The sequence below is a fragment of the Apus apus genome, chromosome 23 (assembly GCF_020740795.1).
Source record: "Apus apus isolate bApuApu2 chromosome 23, bApuApu2.pri.cur, whole genome shotgun sequence".
Lineage (NCBI taxonomy): Eukaryota > Metazoa > Chordata > Aves > Apodiformes > Apodidae > Apus > Apus apus.
In genome coordinates, this window is record NC_067304.1 from 3,081,783 (window position 1) to 3,089,970 (window position 8,188).

The 8,188-nt window shown below is 52.9% G+C and overlaps 1 long non-coding RNA gene across 2 annotated transcripts; it reads left to right on the forward strand.

Moving 5' to 3' along the window:
* Positions 1-485: 485 nt before the first annotated feature.
* Positions 486-6,957, forward strand: LOC127393675 (uncharacterized). Of its 2 annotated transcripts, XR_007891532.1 has the most exons (6): positions 486-576; positions 1,040-1,150; positions 1,427-1,526; positions 3,161-3,407; positions 4,271-5,958; positions 6,860-6,957. It is a non-coding gene; the product is annotated as an uncharacterized LOC127393675 (long non-coding RNA). The 2 variants fall into 2 exon arrangements; XR_007891531.1 differs by lacking the exon at positions 486-576 and having other exon boundaries at positions 984-1,150.
* Positions 6,958-8,188: the final 1,231 nt, after the last annotated feature.

The window sequence follows — 8,188 nt, forward strand, 5'->3', positions numbered from 1 at the left end:
CCCCTGCTGCCTTGGGACGCACCCCACTGCTGTGGGGGGGAGGTGGGCACTGTGAGGCTCTGCAAGTGTCGGGTGGCTGGCTTGGAGGGCTGCAGGGATCACTGCCCCTGCAGCACGGGAAGCCCAGTGCCAGTGAGGCTGCAGCTGCTGGCTGTGCCTGCAGCCAGCCCGTGCCCCTGGCAGCGCCCGCTGCAGGACCCGCCGTGAGCCTTTGCTGCCCGGGCTCTCTCTCTTTTCCCCTCAGCTTTGCTGCCCTGTGGGTCTCTGGGCTTCTCCCACTGGTAACTTGGGTGCTCGGTGGCTGTGATCATGGGTCACACCCAAGGTTCTGGCCCCACGGGTGTTGCTGGCCCCAGACCTGCCCTTGCTACGAGATGCCACGCTCTGCTTTCCCTGGCATCTCTCCTGGTCACTTCTTTGGTGGTGGTTGTTTTTTGTTGGGGTGGGTTTTTTTTTGGTCTTTTCCGCTCCTATAGGAACAAGTTACGTGAAAAGATCTCAGGAAATAGGAAAACAGCAATTATTCCCTTCGAAATAGCAGTGCTGGGACACCTGATCTCCGTGTCTCGCTGGGAGGTGAGGCTGTGGCAGACTGACACCTTGCACGACAGGGAGCTCAGAGGGAGGCAGGTCTGGAGCTGCTCTTCCCTCTGGGCCACGCTCACCAGGGCTGCTCCCACCTGGCTCCTCCGGCCGTGGCCCCCTTGGAGTCACCCTGCTGGCTTCTCTGCCAGAACACCAGGACAAGTGGCAGGAGGGCACCCTGTGCTGTCAGCTCCTGGGATTCCTGGGGCTTCAGCCACTCTGTGGAGCAGCCGGGGAGACGCGCAGGAGGCAGCAGGCTTGATGTGCCGTTTGCATTTTAATAAAGTTGTATTTTTTTTTCACCAATTTGCATTTAAATCGGCCGTGTTTCATAACTGAGCATCCCTCTTAAAGGGGCACTCGGAGCTTTGCCTAACTCGGGGGGAGGGTTAGAGGAGACTTTCACTCGCCCTGCTGAAACTGGGGGCTGATAATGTGACTTTTTTGCTCACAGGTGCTACCTACTGCCCCTCTCCTGCCTTGTTTCAGTTTGCTGGAGCATCCCAGAGTCTTCCATGGTGACAACAGTGTCTGAGCAGCCCTGGCAGGAGCAGGCAGAGTGGAGGTAACACAGGGGAGATGAGGGGATTTGCCTGGGCAGAGGAGGGGGGGGCACCCTGTGAGCAACCTGAGCTCTGAAGCAGGGTGGGTGCAGGCATGCCCAAGCCTGGGTGAAACTGGGAACCAGCAGCAGAGGGAAACATCAGTAGTGCAGAGAGTGTAAGGACATGACGAATTTTTGAAACTGTTTTGGGTGAAAAGAACTAGTCTTTTTTTTAAAAAAATTGTGGAGCTTTTCTCCTTTCACCTCCTTTTCATACTGAAACCGTTTCCTCTCCAGCACAAAACACAGGATCTTGAGACAAGACGGCACTTCTGAAGGCAAAGAAGAAGGAGATGTTCTGTTCTGAGCATGCTGGAAAGCTTCTCCCCCTCCAAACGTAACGAACTTTTTGCTGCTGTTGAGAAGTTTCTATAAAAAGCCATTTTCCAGAGCAAAACCCAGCACAGCAGCTCGCTGGGGGGAGCGGAGCTGAAGTTCCTCGGGGCTGCCTGTTGTGCCTCCTGAGCCTGCCCCACAGCATCCTCCCCCGTCCCCGTCCTCCCAGGGATGCCTGGTCCCCCCAGGGAGACCCCTCTGGAAGGTGCCCTTTGCTGGTGGTCGCTTTTGTTTGCAGACAGTGAGTGTCCCATCAAAGCCACCTCTGGCTTTCACCCCTGGGGAGAGAGAGCTGCCTGCGGGCACCGGCGTTGAACCACAGCCGTCCCAGGGGACTGGGAGCCTTTCATGGTCCTGCTTTTATCTTGGGAATGGGGCGTTTCTACTTGTAGGAGGTGGATTCGAGTGCTTGGAGAGGGAGGGTCCGACGGGACATGGACATTGTCCTGCCCCCCACCCCCCCGGGTGCTCCAGCTCTCGGTACTGTGCAGATGGGCTACAGAACATTCCTGCTTTTCTCCTGGGAGCAAAACCTGCCTGTGCTGAGCTGCTGCTGCTGCTCATTCGTGGAAGGGCGAAGAGCTCAGACGTTCGTTTTGATGTTTCACGCTCCTCAATGAGGTTGGAAGCAGGGGGAGGGAAGGGGGAGCTCCTTATTCAAGCAGCAGGATGTTTAGGTGGGAGGGTGGTGGCCTGAATCCCACCCCAATGAACTTCCACGCTGCAGACTGAGCCCCCCCACCCCCGTGAGGAGGTGGGTTCAGAGGAGGATGCGGCCGCGCAGCCGCTGAGCTGAGCACAGATTATTTCTTCTCGCACAACCTGGACGGGGGGTACTTGTGGCTGCCGGCAGCACAGCTGCTGGCCAAGGAGCTGCAGGGTCTCTAGGCGGGAGGTGACAGCCACAAAGATGTGACCTGGCTGCTCCCCAGGTCCTGCTGAGCCGGGAATGCCGAGGAGCGGCTGCTTAAAGGATGGGAGAGGCAGGAAGGGGGAGGTTGAGTAACCGTCGGTGTAATTCAGGCTGATTTCTTCCCAGACTCTTCATTTGCTGCACATGTCACCAGCTGTGTAGTATATGGGGTGTTTCGTATCAATTTTCTGCGGTGCCAGCCCATAAATAAAGAAAATAAATGGTGTGACTGTTAATCAGTCGCTGCTCGCCCAAATGAGCTCCCTATACATTTCCCTGCTCCATAATTACTTGTCACCTCTTGCTAGTTTGTAACTTTTCGCTCTGTGATTCTGTTAGGTGGCTTTTCCCCTCCCTTTTGACAGGACTAATCTGTTAGGATGGGGTTGGTTTTTTGTGTGTTTCGGTGTGTTTTGTGTTGTTGTTGTTGTTGTTGTTGTTTTCCTAGGCAGTGGGAGTTAAGAACCTATTGATTGGCAGTGGAGGTTTCTTATGGGTTAGGAGTTAAGGAAAAACAACCTCCAATCCCAGCTGCATTTGTAATGTCCAGAACAAACACTCAGTGGTACCTGGCCCTGTTCAGTTTGTGCCAACAGACTTTCTGTAAGCATACATTGGTTTAAGCTTGGCTTTGTTTCTGGGAGGTGGCTGCAGTGATGCTACAAAAGCAAGAGCAGATGCTAAAAACTCTCCCTTTTTTCTGTCCGTCTTGTTTCCTGCAGCTTCCCTGAAGCTCCAGAGGTGCTGTGCCTTGCAGCACTCAGCTCCCTGCCCTGCTCTGTGTTCACCCCATGCTGCCTCTCCTCTGGGATTTGGGTCGCTTGCCCTGTTTTGCAGGTGGGGAAGTGGAGGCAAGGAGCCTTGATCATGGTCATCCTCTGCCTTGGCTTCCCAGACAGGAATCCTGACTCCCCATCCAGCAAGCTGGAGCAAGGAGGTGGAGGAAAAGCCCAGGAGCAATTTCTTCTGGTGAGGACTGCTTTTAAATATGTAAGTCTAATGGACAACAAACAGCTAGGAAAGCTTGGTGTAATTTTTCAACCAGGCTCTTCAAGCTGGAAACAAGAGTTAACTTCATCTCCCTTCCCCTTTCACCAAAAATAATTGTAATTCACACACCAAAGGGGCAGATACATCTTGTGACGGGAAAGTAGTAATTGCAGCTGTCACGTGGAGCTACCCCAGGGATGAGCACAGGAGGATGGATTTCTGGGGACAAGCAGAGGGGAAACAAGCACCTGTTGTGCTTGTGTCACCATGAACAAGCAGGTCCGTGGTGAATGTGTCCCTCGTGCCTCTCTGGGCTGCCTGCTGCACGAGGGGATGCCTTGAGCTTCATGTCCATTGAAGCCTTCCCTTACATTAATTTCCCTGGAAGCCTCTGCTTTGAAGGCAGAGTAAAAAGACTACATTTCTAATGCAGTAAAGGATAAAACACAATGGGGAAGTGGGGCTGCTCTGCAGGAGGAATAAATAGGTCTATTAGGTGAATACATTTTCTGTGCGCCCAGCCAAAACGTTTCATTAAAGCAACGGGGCTCCTCCCTTCCCTGCTAATAAATTAACCTCGGTGGAGGGGACAGATCTGCTGAAGGGATTCATTTTCCTAAGGGAAAGGCAAGCCTGCATCTCTGGCAGGGAGGGCTGCCCCATCCTACCCTTTCGGGGAGAGCTTGGGTCCTGGCAGAGCCCTGGGTGCTGGGCTGGAAGCTGCTCTCTGAGCCTCCACTAATTCATGCAGGGGGGCTTCCTGCTTCATTTTCCCTCCTTTCCCCCAGCTCAAGATCTGTCTGTGGTTTCAGACAGTGGAGCACCTCTTCTCCTTGCCCCAGGTCTGTCTGAGGTCCAGCAGGAGCCTGAAGGAGTGCAGAGCCCAGCTGAGCCTCCAGCCAGCCCCTGCTGTGCCAGGACACTGTCCTTCCTCTGGCACTTGATCATCTTGCGGGAGCTGAGGATGACAGATGTGGATTTGGGGTCTCCAGACTGGCTTGGAAGGACAGAGTCCAAACATCCATCTGGCTGTGAGTTCCCCACCATCTCCCAACCCTCAAAACGCCCCCAGGCCTTGGCACCTCGGAAAACAAGGCATTGTTTTGTGAAAGGGGGATGGAAAATTGTGGCTTGTGTTCAAAGGAGATCAGATGCTCTGAGCATAAACCAGCCTCATGGTTCAGGGCAGCACTGGCAGAGGGAGAGAGGACTGCAAAAGCATCTTCTGAAAGGATTCAGGAAGCTTTCCCTGCTGGAGCAGCCACTGCTGCAGGGCTTTTAGTAGCTGAGTTTGATACAGCAATTCCTTTTCCTGCCTGCACAGCTGGTCCTAGGGCCACCAGCAGATCAATGAACCCAAAATGCACAAACAAATGAAGTCTCCTACTGGAGTTTCCATCAGGGCTGTGTGAAAAGTGCTGAAGTCCCCACATTCCTGGGGACAACAACCGGCCACCTGCCTTCAGGGGGGACTGGGACTGAGTGGTTATAAATATAGACAAGGATTTGCAGTAAGCAGACTCAGTCCAGCTGCTGGAAAGATCTTATTGTAAGTCTCGTGTGGTCTCACATTTCTCCACAAATTATTAATGGGGATAAATAATTATATATGAGGGCCATAGTGGATGCAAATGATTTAATTCATAATACACGCTTCAAGAGTAATTTGCAATTTAAAGTGCTGTATAAAAGCCTGGTATTAGCAATACTTATTTTTATTAATTAGTTGCTTGCTCTCAAAATCTCCATGGTAAATAATTTCCCATCTTTTTCATTGATTTCTAGGGCTCTGGGGAGAGGAAAGGTGACCTTGCAGTGACCTTATAGGGCAGGTTGTGGACTGGGGGTCCTGGCCCTGGTGCAGCCTTGGCTGGGCTGTGGCTTGTTTGTCTGATCTTCATGGCTGGAGATTTAGGTCTTTGATCTTGTTAACAGTTTTTGTTCATTCTTTTTTAGCTTGTACCTGTCACCTGGGGCTGCTCTTCCAAGCTGTGCGTTTGGCTGATGTTTGGGGAAACTCTTTCCAGAACAGGGGTGGGATGATTCCTTCAGCACAGCAAAGAGGGACACTGGATGGGATTTCTGGCCTTGGAAAGCTCTGCTGTTTGGCTCACAGCATGTGCTCTGCCCCAAAAACCCAGGCTCTGCTTCTCCCTTCAACTGATATCTCCAGTGCATGGAGACCAGGTCTCCAAACTCTGCCCTTCTGGCCTGGGAAAATGCTCCCTGGTGTTACATCTGCTTTTCCCAGCGAGGCAGAGAGTGCTGAGCTCCAGGAGGGCCTGATAAGCTCAGGAACAGGTCCCTTTCCCTTTTGGAAGGTGTCCTGAGAGCTCATCTCTCTCCTGGCATCCCCCTTGGCTCAAGCATCCGACTGAGCAGGACCCCAGCCAGGCCGTGGGGAGGTGTGTGGTGGCTTTGCCCTCTTTCTGACAGTGAAGAGCTTCGGTACCAGGCGAGCCCTGACACTTTGCTGCCTCCTTCTCCAGAGCCAGCAGAACGTGGTGTGTGCTGGGATCTGCAGCATATGGTAGGAGTCACTCTGAGCCACCCAGCAAAAGCAATCCTGGGGAAATGGGTCAGGGAGTGGGGGAGGAGGAAGGAAGCTGTGCTGGTGGGAAACTGTGCTGGCTCTGCCAGAGCCATCCTTCAGGCAGCTGGGAATCATGCAATCATGGAATGATTTGATTTGGAAGGGACCTTAAAGATCATCTAGTTCCAACCCCCTGCATGGGCAGGGACACGTCCCACCAGCCCAGGTTGCTCCAAGCCCCATCCAACCAGGAAGGGATGGGGTAGCTCAGCCAGGCCAGGGAAGCTGCTACTGGGGCTTCACCAGTGGGTCTGTCCAGTGCTGAGCACCGTGTTAGCCGTGGAGCTGCTGGGGGTTCTGCCAGGTCCTTGGTGGTGGGAGCCCACCTTGTGGTGGGTGCCAGCCAGCACTGCCAGCCAGGTGCCTCTGGGTGCTGCAGCCTCCCCTGTGTGCACATCCCACCCAGGGGGTGCAGCAGCCACTGCAGGGTGACCTGGCCTGCAAGGGAGGGCAACTGAGACCCAAACCTGATGGATCCAGGTGCTCTCTGTGTCACAAAGTTTCCCATCCTCTGCAGGAGGGGTGCAGGAGCTGAGTGCTGGATGGGTGGGTCTGGGGGCTGCCAGCAGGCTGGTGCTGAGTGTGGCAGTGGTGGCAACACAGCTGCTGGCACATCTGGCAAAGCAGCTGCCAGTGGCAGCTGGGGCTTCATGTGCAGATGTGCAGGTGGCTGGAAACAGCAACTGGGGAGAGGAGGCAGCTGGGCAGCTCCTTCCCAACACCACCCTGCTCATCCCTGCCCCTCCACAGCTCCTTCCCAATCCCACCTTGCTCATCCCTGCCCCTCCACAGCTCCTTCCCAGTCCCACCCTGCTCATCCCTGCCCCTCCATCCTCAGGGCACTTGTGCTGAATCCCAGCATGACAAGGACACCACGGGCTCATCTCCATGGGGCGTGGGGAGGACGTGGCAGGTGAGAGCCCTGTCACAGTGGGGTCAGAGCCCACTGGTGTTTCCATTCCAGCCTGATGGCTCTCTCGGGAGCTGGGGCTGTCCCCGTGGGAGCACAGGCAGGGCAGGACCCTTCCCTGACCCCAGCCCCTGTGCTCTGGCTTCATCAGCTCTTCCCTCACCTGGCTTTTTTTGCCTTTTCCTCCCAGGCTGACAGCAGATCCATTCATCCTCCAGCAGCTGAAGCACGGTGTCATTTTTCAGGCAGAGTCTGGTCTGGGTCGTGAGGTTCTGATGGAGCCTGGAGACATGGATCTGTCCAAGACCATTGAGTTCAGAGATCCCAAAATCCAGAAACTCTCCCCAAACATTTACTGGGCAGCGGGGAAGATGATTTGTCTCCTGCCACTGGTCCAGCTGCTCCAAGGAGGCCAGACATCAAGGAAAGCCTCTTTTTTAAAGTAAGTTGACTTCACCCATCCCAACTTCCTGAAGTTACAGTGGAAGTTCAGTCAGGTTTCTGCAGGGATTTGTCTTCTGCAGCCTCTCTTTTAGGAGCTGGAATCTCTTGTTTGGATCCTTCCTGCAGTTTGTCATCAGAAATATCATTTACCCTCCAAAGTTACATCTTGCTTTTAAAAAGTCTTTGCCATTCAGGCATCCTGCAAGATGCTCCCTTGGTGGGAAAGAGTCATCCTTCTTAATGAGCAGGACTTGGGGGACACAGGAGAGCAGAGCAGCCCATTTCTCTTCATCACCCCCAACGAATCAGTTCTGCAAGAACTGTAATAAATTGATGCAATTTGGTGAACTGAAAAAAAAGAGGAAAAGATTAAAAAGTAAAGGAAATAACATGGGATGCTCCCAGCAATTGCAGTGGATGCTAAATCTCCTCTTTATTACTCCTTTATTATTTCCAGACGCTGAAGTTTAAATAATTAAGCAGAATAAATGGTGGATGAATATTATTTTCTAGTTTTATTTATTGATTCTCCAAGGACAGATGTGCACAGAGACCCAGGCACAGAGGAAGCTAATTTCTCTGATGGTGTAAATCAGGGAAGGATCGTTAACATGAATGCCATTTACAGGAGATTTACACGTGCTGAGCATCCAGCTTCCTCAGTTTGGGAGGAATATATGGAAGACTACATAGATTTTAATATATTTTTTGGGTCTGTCTTCTGGGCGATTAATTCATTTTCCCAATTGAAAAAGCACATCAGGTTGGGGTTATTTTTTGGGGTGTAATTTAAACAGTGCTGTTCACTGGGAA